Source organism: Mus pahari, chromosome 2, assembly GCF_900095145.1.
Source record: "Mus pahari chromosome 2, PAHARI_EIJ_v1.1, whole genome shotgun sequence".
In the NCBI taxonomy this organism is placed as follows: domain Eukaryota; kingdom Metazoa; phylum Chordata; class Mammalia; order Rodentia; family Muridae; genus Mus; species Mus pahari.
This window is the reverse complement of record NC_034591.1, coordinates 110,253,982-110,266,543: the sequence shown is the minus strand read 5'-3', so window position 1 is coordinate 110,266,543 and position 12,562 is coordinate 110,253,982. Positions and strand designations below refer to the sequence as shown.

Here is a 12,562-nt window from a genome sequence, read left to right as displayed (position 1 = left end):
TAATTATATTCCTAAGAAAAAAAAAGGTTCAGTGTATAAGGCCCTAATTACAAGCATCCAATATAATGCTCACAATTTGAAATTTGGAAAGTAATATAGTTCTTATTTTCATTTCTCATAGTTTTGATAAGAAGGAAAAAAAAAACACTATAATATTAAGCAAGCACCAACTTTTGAGTTTTGTCCCAGTTCTCTAGTCTGTGTTAACTCCTGACAACTTTATATGTTACAATATCATCTGTGGAATCCAAATCACCGCAAACTGAATCCTAGGGGATTTCCAGTGGCTTGATATTTGATTGCCTAAGGATGGGGAGGCAAATATTAAAAAGAAAACAGTGGTTTGCCAGGCCATATGATATGGGAAGCTCGTGTTCCTTGTTCAGGGAATTGCACCTCCCACGCTGTTGAAACAGCTTTGCTTTATCATGTGTTGAAATCATATTGTGGATTCCCAGCCTTGCTTCAGCATCTGTGATGCCTGCACTTGTGTCTGAAGTGAGTTCAACTGGGCTCAGATTAAGAGCCAATTTAGTACAAAGAGAATTTGAATATAGTAGTTATTCCTATTCAATGAAACAACCCAAAGAGGGGGCGGGGAGCCATGCCGTATTAGCTTGACAGTCACTCGTAGAGCTTGGGCTTTGAAATTATCTGTGGCATTTTGGTCATATACATTTTGAGGAGCTGCTGTACCACATGAGCTGTTCTGCACACCCTACATGCTACATAGCACACCAACAGAGAGGTGGGCAGAAGGTAGGGGGAAAAAAAGCAAGCAAATACATTAAAGATACAAATGCTTTTTTATTATAATTTTTATTTTTTTCAACTTCTTCTGTGTACCTCCCTTTGTTCTCTTTCAAATTCATGACCTTGATTTCTTTAAATATATGCATGAATAAATACTTTAAACATATTAAGATAGTATATATATATATATAACATATATATTATATATATATATTATATATAATATATATATAATCTGGTCAGTCTGTTTAATGTTACTTGTTTGTTTGTTTTTCAGGAATGACCATTTGGTATTTGATAACTAATTGGTGCACTCTTCCCTAGGTTTTAGAAAATACGTGTGGATCTTCAACCAAGGTGATCATGGACAAGCTTTTCGGGTGAAGATGTGGAAAAGAACAAGGACCCACTCTTTCAAAGATCTAGAAGGAGCATTCAGTAAGGAAATGGAGCCCCAAGTCTAAAGCCTCCCGTGAAGTAGCACGTGGGCAGAACCGAGCAACCAGCAAGGCTGGCGCTGTGAGAAATGTGAGGAGGTGTTTGGAGGTAACGTAAGAGCCATGGGGGAACTTGGATCTCACAGTGTACTGAGTACCAGAGACCATTTCTCAAGTCATTAAAACCTTCTAGCCAGCCCACTATTTCAGATGATTTCTATGACAACACTCAATTTTCTTTTTCTTGTTTACACCTCACTCTCTGATAGACACATAAGTAGAGCTTTCCAGAAAATCTATACATTTTAATTGAATCTCTCAAATTGCTGAGGACTCATGGCAACCAGTGAATCTGAAATTCAAGGAGATGAGTACCTGCAAGAGGAGATGGTCCTTGAGTAATTTCAAGCTGCCAGAAACTTCAATTACAATTGTAATGAGTAATCTCACAGCGGAGGGCAACTGAGATGCATATGAAGAGTGCTCGGAAGCTACAGGTAGGAGGTGGTCATGATACTAACTCCTAGGCTCTTTACCTCTAACCTTTCCAGGTACTCAGGAGAATGATGTGGGGCAGTTGTGTCCAGAGTAAATGTCCTCCTGGTGAGGAGGGGAGTGAGAACTTCTGAGAAAGCTGAAGACACAATCAGGGAGAAGGTTTGGACAATACACTTAAGCTTAATGAGAAATTGACAACATGTGATATCAATTATGAAAGTCAGCATAAAAATAGGAATAAGAAACAATCAGATGGGGATTCTAAAATAAAAAAAAAAAGTCTTTGACAGACTTATCAGTAGTCTCAAAAGGAATTAGAGACATTGCCCTATCTGAAATATTACTAGAAAGAGAAAAAAACCAAAACCAAAACCAAAACCAAAACAACAAAAAACCCCAAAAACCTCAAACCAAAACAAACAAAAACCCAAACCAGCCAAACAACCAAGCAACCCCCCCAAACCAAATAGCACCCAAGAATTGTAGCACAATATCAAATGATTTCTCATACCATACAGGAGGATTTCTAGAAGAAGAAATAAAGGGCACACACAAAATACAATATTTGAAATATATGTCTGAGATTTTTCTAAAATTACTGACAGATGTCAAATTATAAATCTAAGGGGCACCAGGAAAGGTTTAAGAATTAAACTTTATTATTATCATGTTCAAATTTTTGAAAAAAAAATTGACAGCAGTAAAAGAAAAAAAGGAACATCATCTGAAGGTGAACCTTTGTTCTAAGAAAGTTCTCACTATTATGCCACAGGACAATAACATCTTTAAATTACCAAACCTAAATCAACCAAACAAAGAAACAAATAGCTCAATTTGCCAACTCAAAATTCTGTATACAGCAAAAATTTTTCAAAGATGAAAGATTTTTTTTCAGACAAACAAATGAGAGACTTCATTAACATCCTACATTTAAAAAAAAAGAAAATTAAAGGATGTTTTATAGGAAGAAGAAAATACCTAATAAAAGTCAGGTCTATGTAAAAAAAATAATAAGGAAATCAGGAATTTCAGTAAGTACGAATATAAAATTATTTTCCTCTTGCTTTAAATTGTTCTACAAGAAAATGTATTGTCTGTGTCAAATAGCAGCATATTGTATGTTTAAGACATATGCATAAATAAAAATGTAAAGTAATATTGAAATGAGGAAATGGATTATTGTCATAAGTTCCTTGCATGATTTGTCAAGTTTTAGGTATTATTTGAAAGTAGATTAATTAATTAAACATATATTATAAACTCTAGAGTTACTGTAAATTATTTTTAGAGAAATATAAAAATATCTCTGCTTTAATTTCTATTAGTAAATACCAATGGGTAGTACCTGAATCTTGTACATCTGGCATCTTTATTGACAACATGACAGGATTTGGAATCACTGAGGTGACATGCTTCTTGAAGGACTGGAGCCCACAGTTAAGAGACTGAATTTCCTAAGACTTTGGATTTTAAGAGACTGGCTATTTTAAAAGGGACTGAAATTTTAATGCGATTGAATTTGTAAAGACTGTGAGACTTTTAAAGTTATAGATCTTGGGGGTGCATACGAATAAGTTAAGATCTTGGGGGTTTGTGTGTCAAGTTGATAAGGGGTCAGTTGTACTGGCTGGTTTTATGTGTCAACTTGACACAAGCTGGAGTTATCACAGAGAAAGGAGCCTCCCTTGAGGAAATGCTTCCATGAGATCCAGCTGTAAGGCATTTTCTCAATTAGTAATCAACATTTCGGGGGGGGGGGGAAGCATTGTGGGTGGTCCCATTCCTGGGCTGGTAGTCCTGGGTTCTTGAAGGACTTCTGAGAAAAGTTTAGCTAAGAAGGCAAGACCTACCCCAAATGTGGGTAGTGCCATTCCACAGGTTCAGGTCCTGGGCTTGAATACAAAGAGGATGAGGAAAATGTCAACCCAACTTCAGCATTCATTCTGCTCTAGACTCCACAAACTGCATGACAAACCGCCTCACTCGTGTCCCTCATAACCAACCACATCCTCAAACTGTGGGCTCAGATAAGTCCCTCCTTTTGACTGGATATTTTGTCACAGCAGTGAAAAAAGAAACAAACACAGAAATCCTCAGTGATTTTTTAAGAGTTTAAGGGTCCCTATGTCATAAGGGTATGGGGCACAATATCAGATGAATATATGAGTCAAGAGGGTACCTTAGTGGCCACATGTGGTGAATCAGATAAAAGTAATGGTTTTGTGACTGTATGTAGGATGGATCCCCAGGTGGGGCAGTCTTTGGATGGCCTTTCCTTCAGTCTCTGCTCCACGTTTTGTCTTCATATTTGCTCCCATGAGTATTTTGTTCCCCCTTCTATGAAGGACCAAAGCATCCTCACTTTGGTCTTCCTTCTTGAGCTTCATGTAGTCTGTGAATTTTATCTTGGGTATTTGGAGCTTCTTATCAGTAAGTGCATACCATGTGTATTCTTTTGTGATTGAGTTACTTCACTTGGTCCTGAGAAGGATGCCCCAGTGTAGGGGAATGGCAGGGTGGGGAGGCAGGTGTGGGTGCATGGGTGGGGCATCACCCTCATAGAAAGAGGGGAAGGGGTGATGGGATAGGAAGTTTTGTGGGGTGGGGGGAGGAACTGGGAAAGGGGATAACATTTGAAATGTAAATAAAGAAAATATCCAATAAAAAAATTTAAAAAGCAGTGTAACAACAACAACAACAACAACAAAAAGTAATGGCACCCGAGATGGAGACAGGAGGTGGATTATGATATTTAGATGTTAAATATATCACATTTCCATATGACTTTTAGATGGAGGAGGGTGATTAATCAAGGACAAAGCAGATTTTCAATCAACTATTGATTAAATTATGCTTTTCAAGTGTAGAGCTGTGTGTGTGTGTGTGTGTGTGTGTGTATTTACTACCAGAGCATAGAAAATAGGATTTTTTTCCCTCTTGCCAATCTTAAACAATATTTGTACCCCTTTGTTGACTTTTAGATTCTTTCTACTCTTAACAAATTGAGCAAAGCTGAAAAACTTTTAAGGTGCATTCATAGAGAGAAGAATGTATTGAGGAAAAGTGGATGGTATTGAGAACTTCTGCTGCAGTCATAGGCTATTTCCAACAATGAGGCTTCATGTCTTTCTGAAAGGCCTTCCTGTCCAGTTGTCCTTACATCTGTCTAGTTAGAAGGAAGCCTGGGTACTCCTGGTGGTGCCCTGAAGTTTCTTCTGTTCTAAGCTTATGTGCTGCTACATTGTAACTGCAGTTATAGTGTGCTTCTAAGAAGAGAGACTGCACACACACACACACACACACACACACACACACACACACACACGGGGTAGAGGGAGGGAGACAGAGACAGGCAGAATCAGACAGAGATAGAGAGTCTGGCAGCTAACAAGCATGCAATAAATATGAGATGAATAAATGAGTTGGAATGATTCTTGATTTGTCAATGTTTCCTAGTATTGATCGAATACTATTGTTTTTCATAATTGATGGGAATACAAAAAAACATCCATTACCCACTGATTGCATGTGAGATGCAAATGATTATTTTCTTGGTTGAGAATTTTCTTCTTTGGTGTGATCCTGACTTTCATTGGCTGGGGTGAATGAAGTAAGCTGGCTGGCTGGGATGGAAAGACAATGTAGGATTAGAGTGAGGATAACTCATCTATAGAGACCCGAGCTTCCTGAGCTCTGGATGCAACCACAGAGCAGCCACACATTTCCAAGTAGACCCTAGTCCATGTATGTAATGCCTTGTAGCAATGTCTCTTTGTGGAAGAACAGGGATGAACACTGTATTGGTTATTTTTGCATAATTATGGCCAGAGTACTGGTCAGAAGCAAATTAAAGGAAGAAATAATTCCTTTGACTCAGTCTCTTCAGTGAATTTCAGTTCTCCATAGTGAGGAAGATAAACTGAATAGGTCTATCCACACAGGCAGGCAGGTAAGATGCTAGCTGTTTACATGGTGGTGGACCAGAGGCAGAGAGAACAGGTTCAGAGCCAAGAGCCAGGTGATAACCTTCAAGAGCCCAACTCCAGTGACCTACTGCTACAAGCCATGCCCCAGTTCTTAACAGTTATAAAGCCTCCCCAAACAGTACTGCTGTTCCAAGTGTGCATTTGTGGGAACAGTTAAGACCTAATACTGGCTTAGACTTTGGACCAAGTTTTCTTTTTTCTTAGATGTTTTCTTTATTTACATTTCAAATGTTATCCCCTTTCCTGGTTTCCCCTCCAAAAAAAACCCTATCCCATCCCCTCTCCTCCTGCTCACCAACCCATCCATTCCCACTTCTCTATCCTGGCATTCCTCTACACTGGGGCATAGAGCCTTCACAGAACCAAGGGCCTCTCCTCCCACTGATGACCAACAAGNCCATCATCTGCTACATATGCAGCTGGAGACATGGGTCCCTCCATGTGTACTCTTTGGTTGGTGGTTTAGTCCCTGGGAGCTCTGGGGGATACTGGTTGGTTCATATTGTTGTTCCTCCTATGGGGCTGCAAACCCCTTCAACTCCTTGGGTTCTTTCTCCAGTTCCTCCATTGGGGGACCCTGTGCTCAGTCCAATGGTTGGCTGAGAGCATCCACCTCTGTATTTGTTCAGGCACTGGTACTGTAAAGAACTCAATGATGTTCTCCAAGTGTATTTATTTACCCATGTAATTTCCACAGGTATTATATAGAACAATCAAGATACAAAGAACTCTAGCATCTGCAGGCAAGTTGAGTGAAGGGAACTAAAAAGTTTGACAAAGTGAATGTAGATCAAAGCACAGAAAATTACAGCTCAACCTGTCTTTTTGCTTTTATCTTTTGTATGAGAGAAGTAATTTAAATGCCATCTTATATGTTTTGGGAGCAATGCTGTATTTGGAAGTAGATTGGCTAATTAAGGATGTATATTATGTACTTGAGAGCATCGTCTTTTTTTTTTTTTTTTTTTTTGGCATAAAAGTTGGGCTGGTGCTTAAGTTTAGCTATCACTAAAGAATTTACAAACATGAGGTCCCGAGTTCAGATCCCCAATGCCCACGTGAAAAGAATCACATGGCAGCCCCCATTTGTAAATATTAGCACTGGTAAGGTAGAGATGGATGAATCCCTGGGGCTTGCTAGTCAGTCAGGTCCCAGTTTGAGATTCTGTCCCAGTTAGCCTGAGATTGTCCTCTGGCCTCCAAATAGATGAACACATGTGCACATAAACCCATGTACACATCTACACACAGACACAGACACACAGACACAGACACAGACACACACACACACACACACACACACGAGAGAGAGACAGAGAGAGACAGAGAGACAGAGACAGAGAGGCAGAGAGACAGAGAGACAGAAAGACAGAGACAAAGACAGAGATGCAGAGAGAAGATATACAAATTGAGGTCCTCTATACAGTTGCCACATTTCTTATACCTTTCATGAGAATATTTTTTTTTAAAAAAAAAAAAACTTTAAATAGGGGCTGAAGAGATTTAAGACCACTGGCTGCTCTTCCAGTGGACCTGGGTTTAATTCCCAGCAACCAAATAAGAGCTCACAAGCACCTGAAACTCCAGTTCCATCTGATGCCCTCTCTGGCCTTTCAGGGTACTGCATGCCCATGGTGCACAGGACGTGCATGCAAGCAAACCACTTGTATGCATACACACAATAAAAGATTTTAAAATATTTTAATGTTCTCGTCAGAACTCTTATCTATACTTCTGTTGGCAAAACAACTGTTATCATTATGAACACAGAAACACCCAACCAACCACCACTAAACCAGTACTGACACAGTTAAGTAGTTGAAAGGTCCAAATAAAGGGTCTGAATGGAAATGATTACACAGACCACTAAGCGTGATGTCTCACATCTCTTGTCCTTGGCAGCTGCAGTGCAGACAGCTAGTTCTGGGTTCTGGGCTAAGGAGACTGTTGTATTTCCAGGGAACCTCATGAAATCACTTGCTTATGTGAAATATGTCAACACCCTGAAGAAGAAAACAGGAGACAGGGGAAGAGCATGTGCTTGGGTTGCATCTGAAGTTAGTTGGGTTGTGTAGAACCCTTGCACTGGCCAAGCTCATTTCTCCAACACAGTCCTGAGTGGGAGCCTGACAGGCCAAGCCCTACTCATGATCCCTGGGTAATAACGATATTATGCATATGCAAGATGCTTTTAATTTTCACACGTATCATATCAAGGAAGATTACTTTATATCATTCCTGAAACATACATACATGCTGGATTTCAATCATAGATAAAACTTGCAGCTGATTTTAAAGCACATTGTAACCATAAATAGCTGTGAATATATGCCCAAGAACACGTCCTATGTAACAAGAACAGTGTGTGTCTTTAAACCGCCATGTGCAAAGCCTGACAGCTGATGGATGAGTGGAGGAGGCTAGTTCTTTTCCAAGTCCCTCCCAGGAATCACATGCACGGCTTTCAGATATTGGGTGTTTGGGATTGGTTTTAATTTGCAGCCAAGAAACCTTGCCTTTTCAGCTGATTCCCTTTCTTGTTTTTACCTGTATCCCCTTAAGCTGGAAATGTTAAAGAGGGTAATTAAAATCAGATACCTTCGTTCTGTGGCTAAGGCGAGAACATTCTGTAAAACAGGAGAGTTATTGGTAAAAGGAAGAACTTTGTTTTTGTTTTTGTTTGTTTGTTTGTGTGGGTTTTTTTTTTGTCTTTTTTTAAATTTTTATTTATTTATTTATTTATTTATTTATTTATTTATTTATTTTACAAACCTTTCATAGTGAGATCAAACCAGGTGTCTGTTGGGAAACGAGAATGGCTGGAAGGTATTGCAAAGCTGGCCACAGGTACAGGTCACAGAGATGACAACAGTTCAACTTATGTGGCTCTATCCACCATTGCTCTTATGGAGCAAGCTGGCGATAGGGACTCAGCAGTGAATACCATGGCTCTGGTGCTGTGGTGGAGCTTTTGAGCCTGAGTTTAAGGCCAGACAAATGGCTTGATTCTTATCTCCGTGACTTGTGGTGACTCAGTAGACCCCTGTAGACCCAAGTATTGTCCCTAAAACGGGGTGTGCTAAAGCACTCAGCAGAGATGTTAAGCAAAGTATACAGAATCTCACAGTCAGTAAACAGTAGTGTTAGAACAAGAGCCCGGGACTCTCACATCTCAGTTCGCTCAGGCTCAACATGAAGCCAATGTATTACTTGATTTTAATAATCAACCCCATATCCCAAACCCCTCACCTCATACAGGAATAATACTATTTTTTGTTTAGATGCTGGGGACCATATCCAGGTCCATGAGCAACAACCCATGCCCTCCCCCCCCCCCCAAATAACTTCCAGGTGCTCGCTTTGGAAGCACATAAACTAAAATTGGAACGATATAGAGAAAATTAGCATGGCCTCTGCGCAAGGATGACACGCAAATTCATGAAATGTTCCAATTTTTTTAAAAATCACTTCCAGGAAACCCCTGTATTCCTCAGATTGCTTGGCCTTGCTTGGACAGTAAATTCTGTCATGGCTTTACATGATGGCTTTACACCCCATCTCTCAGTAAGACATATTTTAATACCTCCTCCGGCATTCAATGCCTATGACTCTTTGAACTTCCTTATATACTCTTGGTCTGCATCTTTTCAGTGCAGATTGTCATAAATGTCTTGTGGACACTATGGAGCCCTCCCTGTGTCTCATGGTGCCCTTCATTCTCCCCATGATCATATTTGATCTTCATCCCCACCACTCCCATGGTGGTGCTAGCTTAAGGATAATCTCAGACCTCTTTTTGAATGTGACATCCTATTCTAGAAAACTTCTCAGTTTGGTTTGAAGCATCTTACCTTTACTTTGTGATGTTTCCTTTAGCGAGACACAGATCAGTCCTTTAGAGAGATCACAAGCAGTCTCGTGCTAGGTATCCTTCCCTAGAAATATCCTCCTTACCTCCAGAAGGAAGAAGATTGAAAATAGCTGGAATATTCCTAAACTGAAAATCAGGTCTCGGCAATAATTGAAAATCCAAAACTTACTGGCCTTTGCTGCTTGCCCTGCAGGAAGAAAATGCAATGCCCCGGAATGTTTTTTTTCATGTATAGAGTTTATTAAAAAATCATATAAGACTGCCCCCACAAGTGGAAAATTCCACATTTTAAAACTTTGTTTCTTGCATATTATTATTTTAAAACATTGCATAAAATTACCTTTGGGCTGTGTATATGAAGTTTACATGAAATAAATTAATTTCATATTTAGAACTGGGTCCTATTTTTCCTAAGACATCTTATTACATACCTGTAAATATTTCAAAATCTGAAAAGAACCTTACCTCTGAAATACTTCCAAGTCTTTTGGATAAGCACTGTTGAACCTGTCCCTACGTATTCTGTACTGAAAGTCTCATTTGTTTAAATGTCAGACTTTCACAACTTTTTCACAGAAATATGTCTGCATCCTAAAGAGGTTATACAATGCTTATCTCTGATGTTGTAAACAAAATTAAAGACAGTGAGACTAGGACAAGGAAGCCCCTTGTCCCCGTGATCCTACACCAAAACTTGCTACTCCTTGCTTCCCTGATCATGTCTGTTGGCATCAGCTACCATGAGGAGACATTCTGTTTGCTATGCCTGCCCTTCCTGAGTGAGACTATTCCACTTCCTGGGGAGGAGCCTGAAGTGGAAGTTTCTGAGAGAGCTTGCAGATAGCACCTGCTCTGATGTCACCCGAACTCATGATGTCATGCTCCCACTTCCTCTTGTACAACTCAGAGACGCTGTGTGAAGATCCATGTGTGCATGTGCCTGTGTGCGGAGATGACAGGACAATTCAGGTGTCATCTACAAGGATACCTTCCACCTCCTTTGACCCAAAGTCTCTCATTGGCTGGAGCTAGTAAAGTAGGCCATATTGGCTGAATAGCTAGTCACAGGCATTCATTCCCCCTGCCTCCAGCTTTCCAGTGCTTAGCAATCCAGAGATTATACTTGTTAGCTACACCTGGAATTTGGGGGGGGGGGGGCTTAGGGATTGAACTCGGGTCTTTAAACTTTCAAGTCAGTGTTTTACTGAGTGAGCCCTGACCCTTCCACACCACTCATAGCCCACAGACCGTTCTTAAAGGAGCCTTATCTTGAAATGGTTTATAATAATCATCTAATAAATTCCACAAACATCCACATACTCTGTGATGACCTGCTATCCCACTTGCAGTCCCAATACTACCTCCTTTACCCTGTGATGTAAATAACATGGTGTTTAATATCACTAAGTAAGAGCTTGGCTCCAGGTCACTTAGGTAGCCAATCACCAATATGAGTCAAAATCTAATGCTCTCGAAAAATCCTCTATATTTTTTATTACTTCTTTGAAATACAAACCCAAAATAGCCAAAGAAGAAGGGTGGAAACTATATTGTATGGAAAAGAGTATTTTAAAAACAGTTCATTCAAAAAAGTGGAACCTTATATTGCTTTTAAGTGAATGTTTGGCCTTTATTTATATTCAGTTGAGTATATGTGCACAAGTAAAGCACAGAGCAGGGTGTGACCATTCTCATGTTGGGCTCAACTAATGTATCTAGGCAGCTTTAAAGACACACCTGCAAAGAATTCAGTGACTCAAAGGTCCTCTGAGATTGACATGGTTGTAGTCATAAGCATCCACCATCCCCAGCTTCAGTTACCTTATTACTCAAAGTTCACACTTGTGTTCATCTTTTTTTGTTAGTCAGTTTAGAAAAAAAATACATATCAAATTATGAACATTGGAAAGAACTATAGAAAACTTTTTTCAACCAATGATTATGTTTTACATTAATCAACTGCTTAATATAAAAATCTAGGAAAGGGGAAATAAGGAGGAAATGTATTAAAATTTTAATCAGTATACCCCAAATGTAATGGAATTTTCAGTCATCATCATCTCTATGTCGTGACCTCCGTATTTAGTGAAGATTTTCTTCTCAGGCAGCATTTTAAAATTCTTATTTCTTTTCATCACAGGTCGATGATTTATAAAATAAAAGAAATATACTCTCAAGATTGCTCAGCTAAAGAGGAAGTTTACTTAAAAATAACCCAGGCAACATGTAGTTGCATTTCAGAATATAAACATCAGATTTAAGCAGAACCGAGTTTGAATCTTATAATTTGCTATGAGACTTGGGTAGGTGATTATTTAAGCATTCAAGCCTTGATTTTTGCCATTTGTAAAACAGGAATGAGAAACGGGAATGATAATATTCTCACCTTGTAGCATTGTTTGAGGATGAAATTGAGTAGTACATGCACAATGCCTTGGGCATGTTTTCACTAATATCAGCTGTTATTTGCATATAGGATACTGAGCCTCCATGGAGACTAAGCTGGAACGTTGATAGGCATGGAAAATATTGTTATGTCTCTGTGGCCACATGGTAAGTCTCTCATTCATTCATTCATTCATTCACTCACTCACTCACTCACTCACTCATTCACTCATCAACATGATCTTTTCTCTTTTACTGTTTTCTCTCAACTGGGTGTCCTAAGTTTCCTCATCCTGTCTCATGGTTGAAATGGCAATCGATAGACAATTGTCATTTCAATCTACTGACTTTATCCCTATCCTTTGACTGTAAGTTCTAATTATTTTCAAACTAAGTTCTTTAAAGAGAGTCTGGTTCCTGTCCAACCAGTGAGCTCACACTCAGCACCAGCTCTTCACCCATAACAAGCCAAAGCCAAGCTGTTGGGTTCCGAGGTAAAGTACTGGTGCTCATTCTGAAAACCAGTGCTTCCTTCCACCACCCCAAGTCCTCTGGCTGTAGAACCAAAACCCTAGATAAATGACATTCCTTGTCTAAAATCTGGACTTTCTGTCATGTAATACATTTGGGTG

At 39.4% G+C, this 12,562-nt stretch overlaps 1 non-coding gene across 1 annotated transcript; it reads left to right on the top strand.

The window, feature by feature from the left end:
* The first annotated feature begins 9,025 nt into the window (after window positions 1–9,025).
* Window positions 9,026–9,132, top strand: LOC115063429. The gene has a single exon (XR_003843308.1). It is a non-coding gene; the product is annotated as a U6 spliceosomal RNA (small nuclear RNA).
* The last annotated feature ends 3,430 nt before the right edge of the window (window positions 9,133–12,562 follow it).